Source organism: Lepidochelys kempii, chromosome 2, assembly GCF_965140285.1.
Source record: "Lepidochelys kempii isolate rLepKem1 chromosome 2, rLepKem1.hap1, whole genome shotgun sequence".
NCBI lineage: Eukaryota > Metazoa > Chordata > Testudines > Cheloniidae > Lepidochelys > Lepidochelys kempii.
The window spans coordinates 109606898-109619770 of NC_136381.1; the positions used below are offsets into that span (position 1 = coordinate 109606898).

The following is a 12873-nucleotide window of genomic DNA, read 5'->3' on the forward strand; positions in this document are numbered from 1 at the left end:
ATCTCATTGTTTTGTATTTTTGTTTACACACGGCATTGCAGTGAGGCCGAGTGGCCTCCCTCCGAGCCAGCTTAAGACTGTTTCCTTGCTGGAAGCCTGAGCCGCCTCAAGCCAAGGTCCCAGCCCACCTGTAGACTGTGGCTTTGCTGGCTGCCTGGGCTCCACCCAGGCTAAAGCCAGCCCTGAGACTTTTGTTGCTGGCTGCCTGAGCCTCCTCAAGCCCAGGCCCAGGCCCCCAGCTCAGTTATAGACTCCATTTAAGGGCTGGCAGCTTGAGCTGCCCAAACTCAGGCAGAAGCCTGACTGTGACTATTGGTCACCCAACCTTATTTTGTGGACTCTTGACTGTCCTGCGGACTCTGGTCCTTGCCAGACAGGACCGGACTGAGTGGCCTCCCTCCGAGTGGGAGTGTGAGGGACCATTACAGGCATTTTTATCCAACACAACAATGCTAGCTTTGAAGTTACCTCCACCTCTGCAGAGATCATGTCCTGAATGACCATAGAGGACAATTTCCAAGAGAAATCACAAGTACCTTTTCACAGTTACGCACTAAATATTTCAAAATTACTGTCACCATTTGACATTACCAACATTCTACAGGGAAATGAGCTGCAAATTCGTTAATGACTGGGTTGGTAAAAACGTCTTCTGAAGTAGTTTATAATTCAGCAGCTTGTCTTCCACCAATTTTTACTATTTTACATTTGAGCTCTCTAGACAATCCCAACTCGTATCTGTGTGGATTAACCCTACACCTATACTCCATAAATTCACGTGTCCAGACATTTTCTGTCTGTCCCCTCAATTAACCATTTATACAGAAAGGCTAGAAAACCTGTTTGTCCCCTTTCTGCTTGTCTACAGCTGACTGCCACATAGCTGGCTCCATAGGTTTGCATTGTCTTGGCCCTTATATTTAAACAAACAACAAATTCTGAATGAGCTATTTGATATTTGCCTTCCATTTCTTCAAATTTTCCCTTGTATTCCTGACACCTTAATCCCTTATTTTGACCAAGCAAATCTCTATGTCAAGCCTCTGGCAACAATGTAGGTAGTGTGGTCTGATGGATTGTGCTTGGGGCTGGGAGCCCAGCATTCCTTACTTCTAGTCCTAGCTGTGCTACTTAAGCATCTTGCCTAAAGCCCCACTGTGTGTAACCTCTCTGCCTCATTTTCCTGCCAATCCAATGCCCTATACACTAAACCAGACTGCCTTTCTAGTTCTTCTGTCTGGGTCTATAAACAATGCACATCATGAATTGCACATACTGATTACACATCATGAATTGCAAATAGTGAAATGCATTTGGTTGTGATTATTCCTCCAGGCTATTCAGTGAATGCTTACAAATAACTAATACATGCTTAGAAATCAGGGGCCAGATCCTCAGCCAGTGCAGCTCAGTTGTACAACTATACTTACACCAACTGAGGATATGGCCCTAGGAACAGTTCATGATGGCCTAATTTTATTGAATTGTTTTGTTCTACAAATTCTGTTTGACAGCTCAACTGTAAACCTGGATTCTGAACCCATGAGCTTCATCAGATAGCACCTCAGTTTCAATCCTGCTAAGGACTGAACTGTTTTAGAACCAGAGTCTTGTAATGGAATTGACATACCAGAAAAGAGCAGACTAGATCTGTAAAAATAAATAAATACTGGGTGAGAGAAAGTGCGGTTTCATTAGAAAAGTCCTTCTGCATAATAGAAAACTAAAGAAATATGCCACAAAAATCAACTAAAAGAAAATCAGGAGATAAAGCCGAATTAGAGGCAAAAGAAGCAAAGCAGGAACACAGTCTGGAAGGTTCAATTGATGAAATAGGTAGCAGGCCCTGAACCAACTCCAATCAATACAGCTCAGTATGAACCAGCTCACAGCCTGAGAACCACGTCACCGCCATTGTATGGTATTATCTATCACTGGAACAGCAGGAAGCAGTGGCAATTCAGCTCACTCCACACACCAGTGGACTTGCTTCACCTGAGGCATCCAAAGTCATTTCAGGCTGACGGTAAGGGGCGTACAGCCACTACGTAGCAAGAGAGAGTGAAACTGTTCCCAAATTGAGCTAGCAAACGAATGTGAATGAATGAATGTGAACGCAAATCTATGTTAGAGCATCAGGATAAAGGGAAAGAAACACACTCTACAAAGGCATTAGGGCTCAGAACCAAATCAAAAGAGTTCCATCAGAGCCACCTACACGGAAGAAGGGGGGGGGGAAGAGATCAACAGCAGACAAAAGGGGAGAGGTGGGATAGAAGAGAGGAAGGGAGTACAAAGAGCCTGAGAATGAGTAATGAAGATATAGGGGAACAGGGGAAACATCATCTAGGGAAGGGTTCAGAATACAATGTTAATGTAGGGTTGAAAACAGAAAGCTAAAGGTTTGCGGATCTGGTGTTTTGCTTTTTGTGCTTTGTCTCATGCATCACAGAAGGTAGCAACTACCACAAGTAGGTGAATATACTTGGTGACCACTTCTCAAAGCAAGACCACAATGCAAACCACTGCTAAGGGTACCATGCTCCCTATTACGAAGGCAACCTGCTGCCCATGTGGCGGTCTGCACAGCAGACATTCTTACATTGCATCTTAACCCTTAGTAAGTTGCAAACATCTAGCTACTCTTGATAGGCAGGTGGCTGGCCCAACACTGGGAGCACAGAGATATATTTTCGGTCCTGAATTGCTTAATCCTCCATTCTCAGAAAAAACTTTGAATATGGTTCCTTGTTACTGAAGAATCTGATAAAATTAAATCCCTCATATATGTATCCTTTTTTTAAAAATTCAAAACTGCGCAAGACCGCAAAAAATGGCTGAGACTCTTTAGCCACTTTTATATAAAGGGACAGAACCAAGATTATTTAGCTTGTTTGAAAAGACATGAAGATGTCTCACATTTCAAGGTGTTTTTTTTTTTTAAATTTCATTGCAAACATCTCACATCACCTTAGTCTTTCTGAAGTGGAAGGAAGTCTATAGCTTGTGCAAACTAATACACATTTCATGGTCACTCATAAACAAGGATCAACTACAGTTTAATGATGTCCCACGCTCATAACTGTTTAGGTCATAATTCAACCTTCAAGCAAGACTCTAGGTCACTGTTTTTACTTGCAGTAATAACAATACTGTGTCATTTACAGAATAGGCACACGGAGCACTAAAGGGTGTCCTATGGTTACAGAAATTTGAATGAATAAATAAATTGCTGCCTGCATTGGAATGATGGTTAGAAAATTGAGGCCTAACTGGCAGTTCTCTCCAGATGACAAAAAAAGGGGATATTGCCAAAGAGGCTCAAGTACAATACTATCTCAGAGAATTAATCAGAACTTGCTTAACCAATTATTAAATAGATATTGTTTCTCCTAATAATAGCCAACCCTCTCAGTGGTGGCTGCATAAAGTAATGTCAGACTACACAACGTCTATTGTCATAAGGATTCAAGCCATGATTAATTCTACTGTTAATATCTGAAAGTTAATATCTGAAGCAAAACAAGCACTAGTTGGAGCTGAAGGGAAAACCAGTGTGTATGTTTTATTACATGGCAGCATAAGTACATATATAGGATAAAGTCTGCAATTTGGTGAGAAATAATGCACTGCATACTTTACACTACATCCAAATGGAGAAAGGATACCAGTGCAGATGATTACCTTGATCCATGTGCAGGTTTGGTATTATACTTTTAATATATAATATAGTATAATATAATATAATACCTGCATTATACTTTTGTACTCACTTTATCCCATGCTAATTGAAACAACACAATTCTGCTGCACGTTCTTTTACTTTGTTCTATAACTTTCATCTATCTCCATTTTGTTACCATTCCATGTGCGGATAACTTGCTGTGAGTGCTTCGAGATTGTTTTGTTGTTGTTTTGTTTTTGTAGTGCCCTAAAAAACCTCTCAGTCCAATGAGGTTAATTCATCACCAGGAAGCCTAGTAAGAATTTCATGCTGCTGCAAACAATGCCAATTTACAGTTACACACACACAGACACACACACACAAATGAAGTTCAATGATATTTCTATTTAAAAGTGATTACAGCCAATGGCATTGTAAAATCATGCTAGGCTATAACCAAGATTTTGCATATGCACAGATCCCAGTTGCAAAATCCCTGCTGTGACTGTTAAATAATTTGCCTGTTCAGCAACACTGGCAAGACTTTGGCAGACGTTACATTTTAAAAATCATTTGTTTGGCTCATGTGTTACTAAGACACTGTATTATTCTTCAGCTCATCAAGAAAGCTGCCTGTTACCATGCCAGTAAAAGGTTTTACTTTGCTCCATAAAAGGACAAAGCTCCCTTGCATTCCAAAGAGCAGAGCCCAGATGTGCTGAATCCTACCTAAATCAAAGCTCCTGTACAGCATGTTCTTCATCTGTTTGATGACACACAGGGGTGGTTTCCCTTGTTCTCTCTTCATTCTTCTCTTTCTGCATATTGTCACAAATTGGTTTGAGTGAGTAACTGCCTCAGTTTTTCTATTTCTGGCAGAGTATTGCCCTGCAAGAAAAATCACTCTTTGAGTCTCCCCACCTCACACCTTGCTACTTCTGTAAATAGTGGGATCATTTTGGGAAAGGTGCAAAATGTAAATATTTCAAACTGTTTGTGTAAAAAAAACAGAGGATTCCCAGTTGTAAAATACATTGCCACCAGCTCACTCTGAATTTACTTATGGCTCAGTGTATGTTAACATTGCACCACCCCACTCCTGTCTCTGATGGAAAGGATTGCATTCAAGCTGGCTAACCAGATCTTGGATGCTTTTTTCCTTTTGGGGACATTTTCAAATCTTTCCAACTCCAGAAAGCATTGTGATATCGGTTATCTGGGTCAGGATTTCTATGGCCCACAAACTCTATAGCACCCAAACACTACATAGCCATTAATGAATGGATACTCTCCCCTGTGAAGTAGGGAAATACTATCCCAATCTTACATGTTGGAAAGTGAGGCACTGAGAGATCTTAGGGAATCTAAGTGAGTCCCAATCCACTGCCCTAACCACAAGATGACTCCTGAATTGTCTGGTTGCTCAGAGCCATGGGGGCTGCAAACTTTTTCCCCCATGGGAACAAGAAGAATTACCACTACACTGCATGTTCTCCACCATAGTGATGTGAAAGATTTGTAGTTGCTCCCCAATTCATGCTGCCCCACACGCCCTGGACAGTGTCCCAGATAAGAGCTACTAGCCATTTCCTTTATTTGAATCCTTCCTGAAAACTCACTTCTGTGAGCCAGACTTCCACCAATAACTGTCTTCTCCTGTGCTTGCCTCTCTGATACAAACAAACAAAAACCCAGGGAAACATGCCTAACTACCACAGTACATGTCTCACGAATATGTTATGGTCCCTCCCCATCACCTTTGTCCACATATCATATAACCTATTGTGAACTCTTTGGGGCAGGGACTGTGTCGTCTTATATTTGCCTCTAAGGCACCAGGCACATGTACGGCACTATAGAAATAAATAACAACTCACAGCCTCCCTTTATTTTCTTTTCATCCCAACTCCCATCGATTGGGCTTTCAGAGAGTTTAGTGTAAGGCCAGAAGTAAAGGAATAACTCCCTCCCCATAAGCTGAGAACATCTTTTGGTGAAATATAATGACCACGGTCTGTTCTTGCACTTGAGTCTCTTAGATGGCAATGCCAGTAAATATCCTTCCAGATTTGTTTTCCCTACATAATTTTGTCAATTCTGCCTCTACCTACAAGTTTTAATTAAGTGATTAATCCAGAACTTTGCCTATCCAGATGCAACATGTGAAATAGTGGACCAAGCACTGCTTCTCTGTGCTTGTCTATCTGTTCTAGCAGCCTAGTCGTTTATTCTAGTCTGGAACGCCCACAGCAGAGATGGGATTGGGGAGTAGGATTGTCCCTATTCTCAACACATGATCAAGCTTGGTGTCACTTGCTCTGAAAAACACAAGAAAATGTGCAGAAAGATACTTTGGTTCTGGAGCATCAGCTGCTATGTCTGTCATGGTAGAATTTGTTACTTTTATCTTTGTTCTAGTTGCATTTGTAAGTTTGGTATTTGTTAAACTTTGAGCAAATGAATTATTGTGGAAAAGTTCTGGTTTTCTGTCCATTTGTATCTTTACTAGGGACATCAGTCCTTCTACTGGTGAATTTATAAGACTCGGCAAATTTATACATGAATTATTATTGTTATATTTAGTTTCCTTTAAGAGATTTTTTTGTTGTTGTCTGAACAGCTTTCTCAGCCATCCCATTTCTTTGTGGATATTTTGGCAAGGAAATTATATGCATAAACTTGTAGGACTTAGCAAATTCCTGAAATTCAGTACTTGAAAAATTAGGTCTGTTGTCATTCCATGCCTTCCATATTGTGATTTGATATGGCTATGCTTATACTTCATAGCTTGGAAATTTCCATAAATTTAGAGTGGTATTCAGTTTAAAGTAAATAGATTTCTAATTTAAAGACAGCCCCTCTCCTATCCTCGGTCATTGTCTTTCTGTGATTTTCTAACCATTGTGCTCTTCAGAAGTGACTACACGTATCACAATGCACTAGCCTGTTTGTCAGCTAAGTACTCATCCCAAATCAGACATTTTCTCCTATCCTTTGCTTGGATTTTTCAATACTTAGATGACTGCTATGCATTTCAGAAAGCATTTTTTTCTCAGCACTGCTAGTAAAATCATTTTTAGTAAAAGTTGTCCTCAGTTTGGCATCTAACTCTGTTCTCAGTTTAGGTCACAAATATTCAGCTTGGTCTCTTCCTGGTTCAATTTAAAATTCTGCTCATTTTAAGTAGCAATAGGTATATGCCTCACTCAGTAAATTTCATATTGTATCACTATCACTTTCAGGTGGTATTCATTTGTTATTGCCCTGCTAACTGTGATCACTCTGTGTGGTTTCTTACCTGATTTATATTCCACATGAAGGTCTGGGGTAAAATGTTCAAAAGTGCCTAAGTGTCTTAAGAGCTAGAGGGATGGCTACAATGCAGTCAAGGGGTGTGATTGCAGCACATGTAGACACACCCAACCTAGCTTGGGTACCAATAGCAATGAAACTGTGCTAGTATGGACTTCAGGGTGGGCTAGCCCCCCAACTATCCGGGGGTCACGGATGGGCTTGTGAAGCCTGAATAGGGTTGCTTTCCTGAACTGGCTCTTAAGTGATTAAGTTCACATTTAAAACAAACAATTGAAGCTAAATTCATGGCTAGTTAGATTTTAGTCTTAACTAGGGGGCTGGGGAAATAATTCACCAACATATTGGTAAAAGAATTTGAGGAATTATGTCACATTTTTTGGGGAAAAAAGACCTACAAATAATTTTCCTCTTTATTCTCCCAGCTCTAGTCATGAATATAGTCGAATCAAAATTAACTTTTGAATGTTCAGGATATACACAAAGAAGGTTTTGTTCACTTGGCTGTAGTCAGAACACACAGGAGACAACTTCTTTTACTATCTGCAATGTTATTTAGTAATACTTAGATTTAAAATAAGTTGTAATAAAATACAAGTACAAGGCAAGTAACTATTATCTGAAGTCCTTTACACGGCAGTCAAAACCTCCTACTTCCCCAGAAGAACTGTTCCAGTGTATTTGAGCACTGTCAATGCAAAAATATGGAGCATTTTAAAAATATGCATAAAATAAATTGAATTTCATATTAAAATAAATGTTACAGGAAATTATGCACTGATTGTACGAATCATTTTCCTATTTAATTCGATAAAAAACTCCACCTTTTAATTCACTTTAAGTTGCTACAGAATTTCCAGTTTGCTACTGAATTCAGCATCTGAGAGCTACCAAAAAAACAGCACTTTGCTGCAGAATTTAGGACTGGCTTGCTACCACGGAGCAAATAAGATTTACAGACAAATAAAAAATGACAGGTCAATCCACCAAAGTGCTTAGAGTCTAAGGCCAAATACTTACTCTCTCAAGTAGTCCTTACTCACTCAATTAGTTCCATTAACTTAAATGAGGTTATTCACAAAAGTAAGAGTTTCAGTGTCAGGTCCCAAATTGGACCAAACACAAGAGAAGACGAACAAAGGGGGTGGGGTGCAGTGTGAGTAATTAGGGGAAGCACAAAGGTTACAGCTATAAGAGGTCGTGAGATGTGTCTCTTTTGCATATGGATCTTGTATTTCCTCTTAATATGTTATTAGATGTACCATTTGAGAGGAAAAAGCCCATCAGGAGGCCAGTGGTGGTGTGGTGGAGGTCAGTACTGCAAAGCTAACAGAATGAAGGGATAAGATCTGCAAGAGGTGTCATATTTTAAGGTTTTGCTCACTCATGTTTATTTTTATGTGATTCATTTGGCTTCTGATCTGCGTAACCTCTTCTGATATTCTGGAGGAAAGCCACTGATCAGTTTCTTAAGGTAAATGTAGGGTTACTGATTTCGTTTTCAAAGTTTCCTTTCAATTTATTTAAAAAAAATTAAATTGGTACTGCCAAATTTAATGACAAGGCTACCCCGCTGAGTTTGGAGCCCAGAAAACTATTGTCTCCCTGGTCTATGTATCCTAGACTGCGCGAATGTTTCCTATAATGATACTAATAACCAACCATCAGCAATAAATGCCTTGTCATCTCATTGTCGCACCCAGCAATAGCTAGAGCAGTGATACTGACAAATGAACCTGCGTAATCACTTTAGATTTCTTTGTTACATTTCACAGTGTGAAGACAGCTTCTGCTCAGCACGTCACAAAAAAACAAACAAGAGCTATTGCCATCTCCTCCATCAATCTCTGCTTATTGTTGTCATCCACATCCTTGTGCAGCCCTGATTCCACCAACCACCTTCCAGCAAAAGTAAAGTCAGTGGATTTTGGGTGGAGGGGTGTGATTAGGAGGAGGTGGACCTTTGATTTCTTTCTCCCACTGTTCCTTTATAAACAATTATTACCAGGAGACACTGAAAAAGGGAGAGAACTGGAGACAGGGTGAAAGTAAACTTTCTGTACTTTCTAAGGCTGTTTCACGTGGAAAGAAAGGGGCTCATTAAAATCCAGTCGAGTCTGACATTTTCCCTTTTACCTTTTCAATCTTTTTATAGTTTCAAATCATTAACTATCAGCATGACGCTCAAAGGTAGCTCTAGCCATCTATGAAACAGTGACACATTTGACAATAATGCTTTTGAAGAGCTTGTCACATCCTCTCCCCAAACAAGTCTCATTAATGCTTAGACTGTCTTTCGTTTCTCCCTGCTTCTTTTCTCCTGATTTCCCTCTAATTAGCTTGTTTTTCTATGCTCCCTGGTTCCACAGTTTGAGCTTAAAAAAAAAAAAGGTGGATGTCATTTCCATGAACCCCAGGGCCAAGTTAATCAGCAGAATTAATGACTCGATTACTCATTGCACTGGGGGCTATGGTGCTTATCTTCCCAGCACCCAGTGTTCTCCTCTCCCATGCGTCTTCAGTTTGCTTTGACAAATGTAAACTTTTCCTCTCTTCTACAAGCAAACCCCTAGATCCAGCCAACACATGGAGGTATATTTTCCTAAGAGTTTCTCTCCAGCCTGCAGGGGCTATGACGACCCAAGAGGGCAATCTGGGTGCGCTGCTGCCTCCCTCTACTGTCTGTGTGCTCTTTTGCAATATCATGGCATTCTGTAGCCAAGACCTCGGTTCCGATTTGTAGGGATGCTGAGCACCCACAGCTGCTTTTAAATTCAGCTTGAGGAATAGGTACTCAGCATCTCTGAAAAGCAGGCCCATAGTACTTTTCTTTTTCAACGTTTTTTATAATCATTAACCAATTAATTCACACAATATCGCCGTGAGGTTGGTAAAGAAGTATCCTCCATTTTACAGAAGGGGAAACTGTTCAGAATGGTTCTCGCCAATGACCACAAAAGAGCTCATTGCCAGAGCTAGGAGCAAAGCATCAGAGTTCCTTGCTCCAATTTCTGTGTTCAGAACTGAGTGCAAGGAGGTAGGGTACAAGCAGAATCAGAACCTTGTTTTCCTTCTTTTTAACCCTGCTGTGTGATTCCCACTGTCTTACAACAGCATACATTTTAATTTGATCATGTGTCATTTCTCATTGTGGTAGAGTAGCTGCAGTACAATAGAAATAAAAGTTACAGGGGTGGGGGATCGGTAAAGGTGAGGGAGATGGGTTACAGCTAGGGTTCCTCTAATTGTTATAGCAGAGCAGTCACCTGGAGTGAAACAGAGGATTTCCCTCGCTTGCTGTCCTATGGAGAGTATCAATCTGCAATCAATCGGGTAGAAGACACTTTGAATTTGGAAGCGAAATGGCCCTGCTTGGCTGTTCCCACCCAAAAATGCACAATGGTATGAGAAACCAAGGAAGCTGTGGGTGAAAGGAGAGCAGCAGCCTTTTCTGAGGACAACAATGATAAGTAGGAGAATTCCCAGGCATGTTGATTAAGGGTAAAGTCTCTTGGGAGAGAGCAACTCTAAGGGAAAAGGTCCCTAAGAACTTCAAATTAATTGAACAACCAATTCCCTGCATATTTTACTACAGGGTTTATGTCAAGATTCTACCACATGACATTTTGTAAACTCAGTTTATCTCAGCCCTACCTCCCTGGGCCTACCTTTCTCTTCTGCATATTAAGGGATCACTTCTGGCTACCCCAGCATAGAAGAACCAATGTGTTAAGAGCCACTCAGAATTTAGACTTACTCTCCCTGGAACACCAGGCTGTTGGGCTGGCTATCATGCTCAGCAGGATTGCTGAGTCCCAAGGGAACATGGCCAGCCAGATTGGCCCTCTACATCCCCCTGCATGCCACCTGGCATCTGGCAGCAGAAGGGCTGGAGGGAAACACAGAGTGCTCCATACAGAAGCAGGTGTAAGAATTCCTGCTGAGTGTGCTTTTCCCCTGGGCTACATTAAGCCATACTGCCTGCATCTGCCCTATGCAGGCAGAATGGTTCCAGGAACTTTTGGTTGGCTGCGACCACAAGTGTCTTCCTTCCATTCCTTTCGCCACTCCCACCCCACCACCCTCAAGCTAAAAACCTCTGGGAACCAAGAAAAATGTCTCTGTAAACAGTAATTATTTGAGAAAGATTGTTTGTAGTTACCTGCTCTGTTTGCACAGGGAAAAAAAATAGTTACGTATTGGTTGGGTAGCACTGTGGAATGACTAGTTTCTTTTGCTCTGGATATCTGGGTTCAAACGTACTAGAAGGGTTGTCCAATTTGACCTGAATACAAACCCACTGTGTGCTTTCATACACGCCAGTATGATTGGCTGTCGCTGCTGAGGAGATGCCCCAGGACAGAGAATAGTTGGCAGGTCGGGACTGAGGCACGCTGACAGAACAGCATATGGAGTTTACACAGCACCTGCCTACATTATGCCTGGCCTTAGTCAATGTTCTGTCTCACACTTTCATGAGCACCTTATTGAGTCAAAAGCAGATAAAACAATAAAGGGTTTGCTTCTGAGGAGATGTGAGCTTGACCAGGCATAGCACTCTGCAAGAATCACGTTTGTTTCACAACGTTTTGAATGGAAATTTGCATGGTTTTGTTCTACATTATTTTTGTAACTGCTTTACTCACAGTTTTAATAAAAGTGCTTTGCTATTAGTGCATACCAGAATGCATGTTTTTGATTTGCCATCTCTCTCTCCCCTCAGAAATTGGGGCAATTTTTGTACTAAAATTGACAGTTTTCATTACAAAAAGGAAGAACTTTTGCTTGAAAAATTGGCATAACTTAACTAGGTTTTCTGGGAGAACAGCCCCATTTCCTTGTTAGTAATGAAATATGAAAAAATAATCACCTGAAGTCATTTTACAATTTATGTGCAAAGTGTTTGCACACCTCTTTTAGTGCCTCATCGTGCACCATTGAAGTCAGTGGGAGTTTTACCATTGACTTCAATAGGAGAAGAATTTAGCCCTTATCAAGTGTAATTAGAGGTGCTATGGGACAAGTTTGAGGTAGGGGGGAAATCCTGTCCCATAGGGCCCAATCCTCCAGGAAGATAGAGGAGGGTCCTGAGGAAACAGCACTGAATCACAGTTATATTTTCGTTTACACAAAAAGCAACTATATAAGGCCTGTTTCAATTATTTTAATATTTAAAAATAAATAGGACCCTAAGGTCCCCTTGCATTTGTCCCCTCTGTATTAGGCTGCATCCCAACACAACGTGGACACTGCCTCTGCATTAGGGACTGGGACTTCTCTCCCTATAAAGGTGCAGTACCCAGACAACAAGTCATGACAGATACGAGCTACTTACACCGTATCTAGTAGTGCTACCAAGCATGATACTTTATTTCCTTCTAATCTAGAAAAATTGAAGAAAGCTGATGAAGATCAGTATTGCAGGCTAGTGGACCAGCAAGAACACTCTGCCAGGCATACGTCACAAGGCTAAGAGCAGCTGGCTATGAGGGATAACTCTTTTCTCAAACACATTTCTGTGTCTTCCACATTTGAGGTGCTTAGTTACCACTGTGATGTGGTTAGGGTGGACTGGTCAGACAGCACGCTGTCTGGCCCTTGCCCTTAGTGTCTGCTAAGTGCAGCTCTTAAGCATACTCAAATGAATCACTTCTGCTGGATGGCAATAATATAACTGAGAATCATTAAAATGGCTGCTTCAAATTTCATATGCATTTACAAAATCTCTTATAGTAGCCACCAGAGTCAGTGACTAAAGTTATAACACTATGGAGGAGGGACATAAACTTTTGTAACTCTGATCCATGTCATGTGTCTGGGTCTGGGAAATAAAGACCAGTCTCATGTCACAACTTCAGTACATTAACTTCTTCCTGTATCCACCCCATCATGTCCAC

General features: G+C 41.0%; 1 long non-coding RNA gene across 3 annotated transcripts in view; it reads left to right on the forward strand.

The window, feature by feature from the left end:
• LOC140905950 (uncharacterized) overlaps nucleotides 1-12873 on the forward strand; it is an 86624-nt gene that overhangs the window by 6738 nt on the left and 67013 nt on the right. The window lies entirely within an intron of this gene.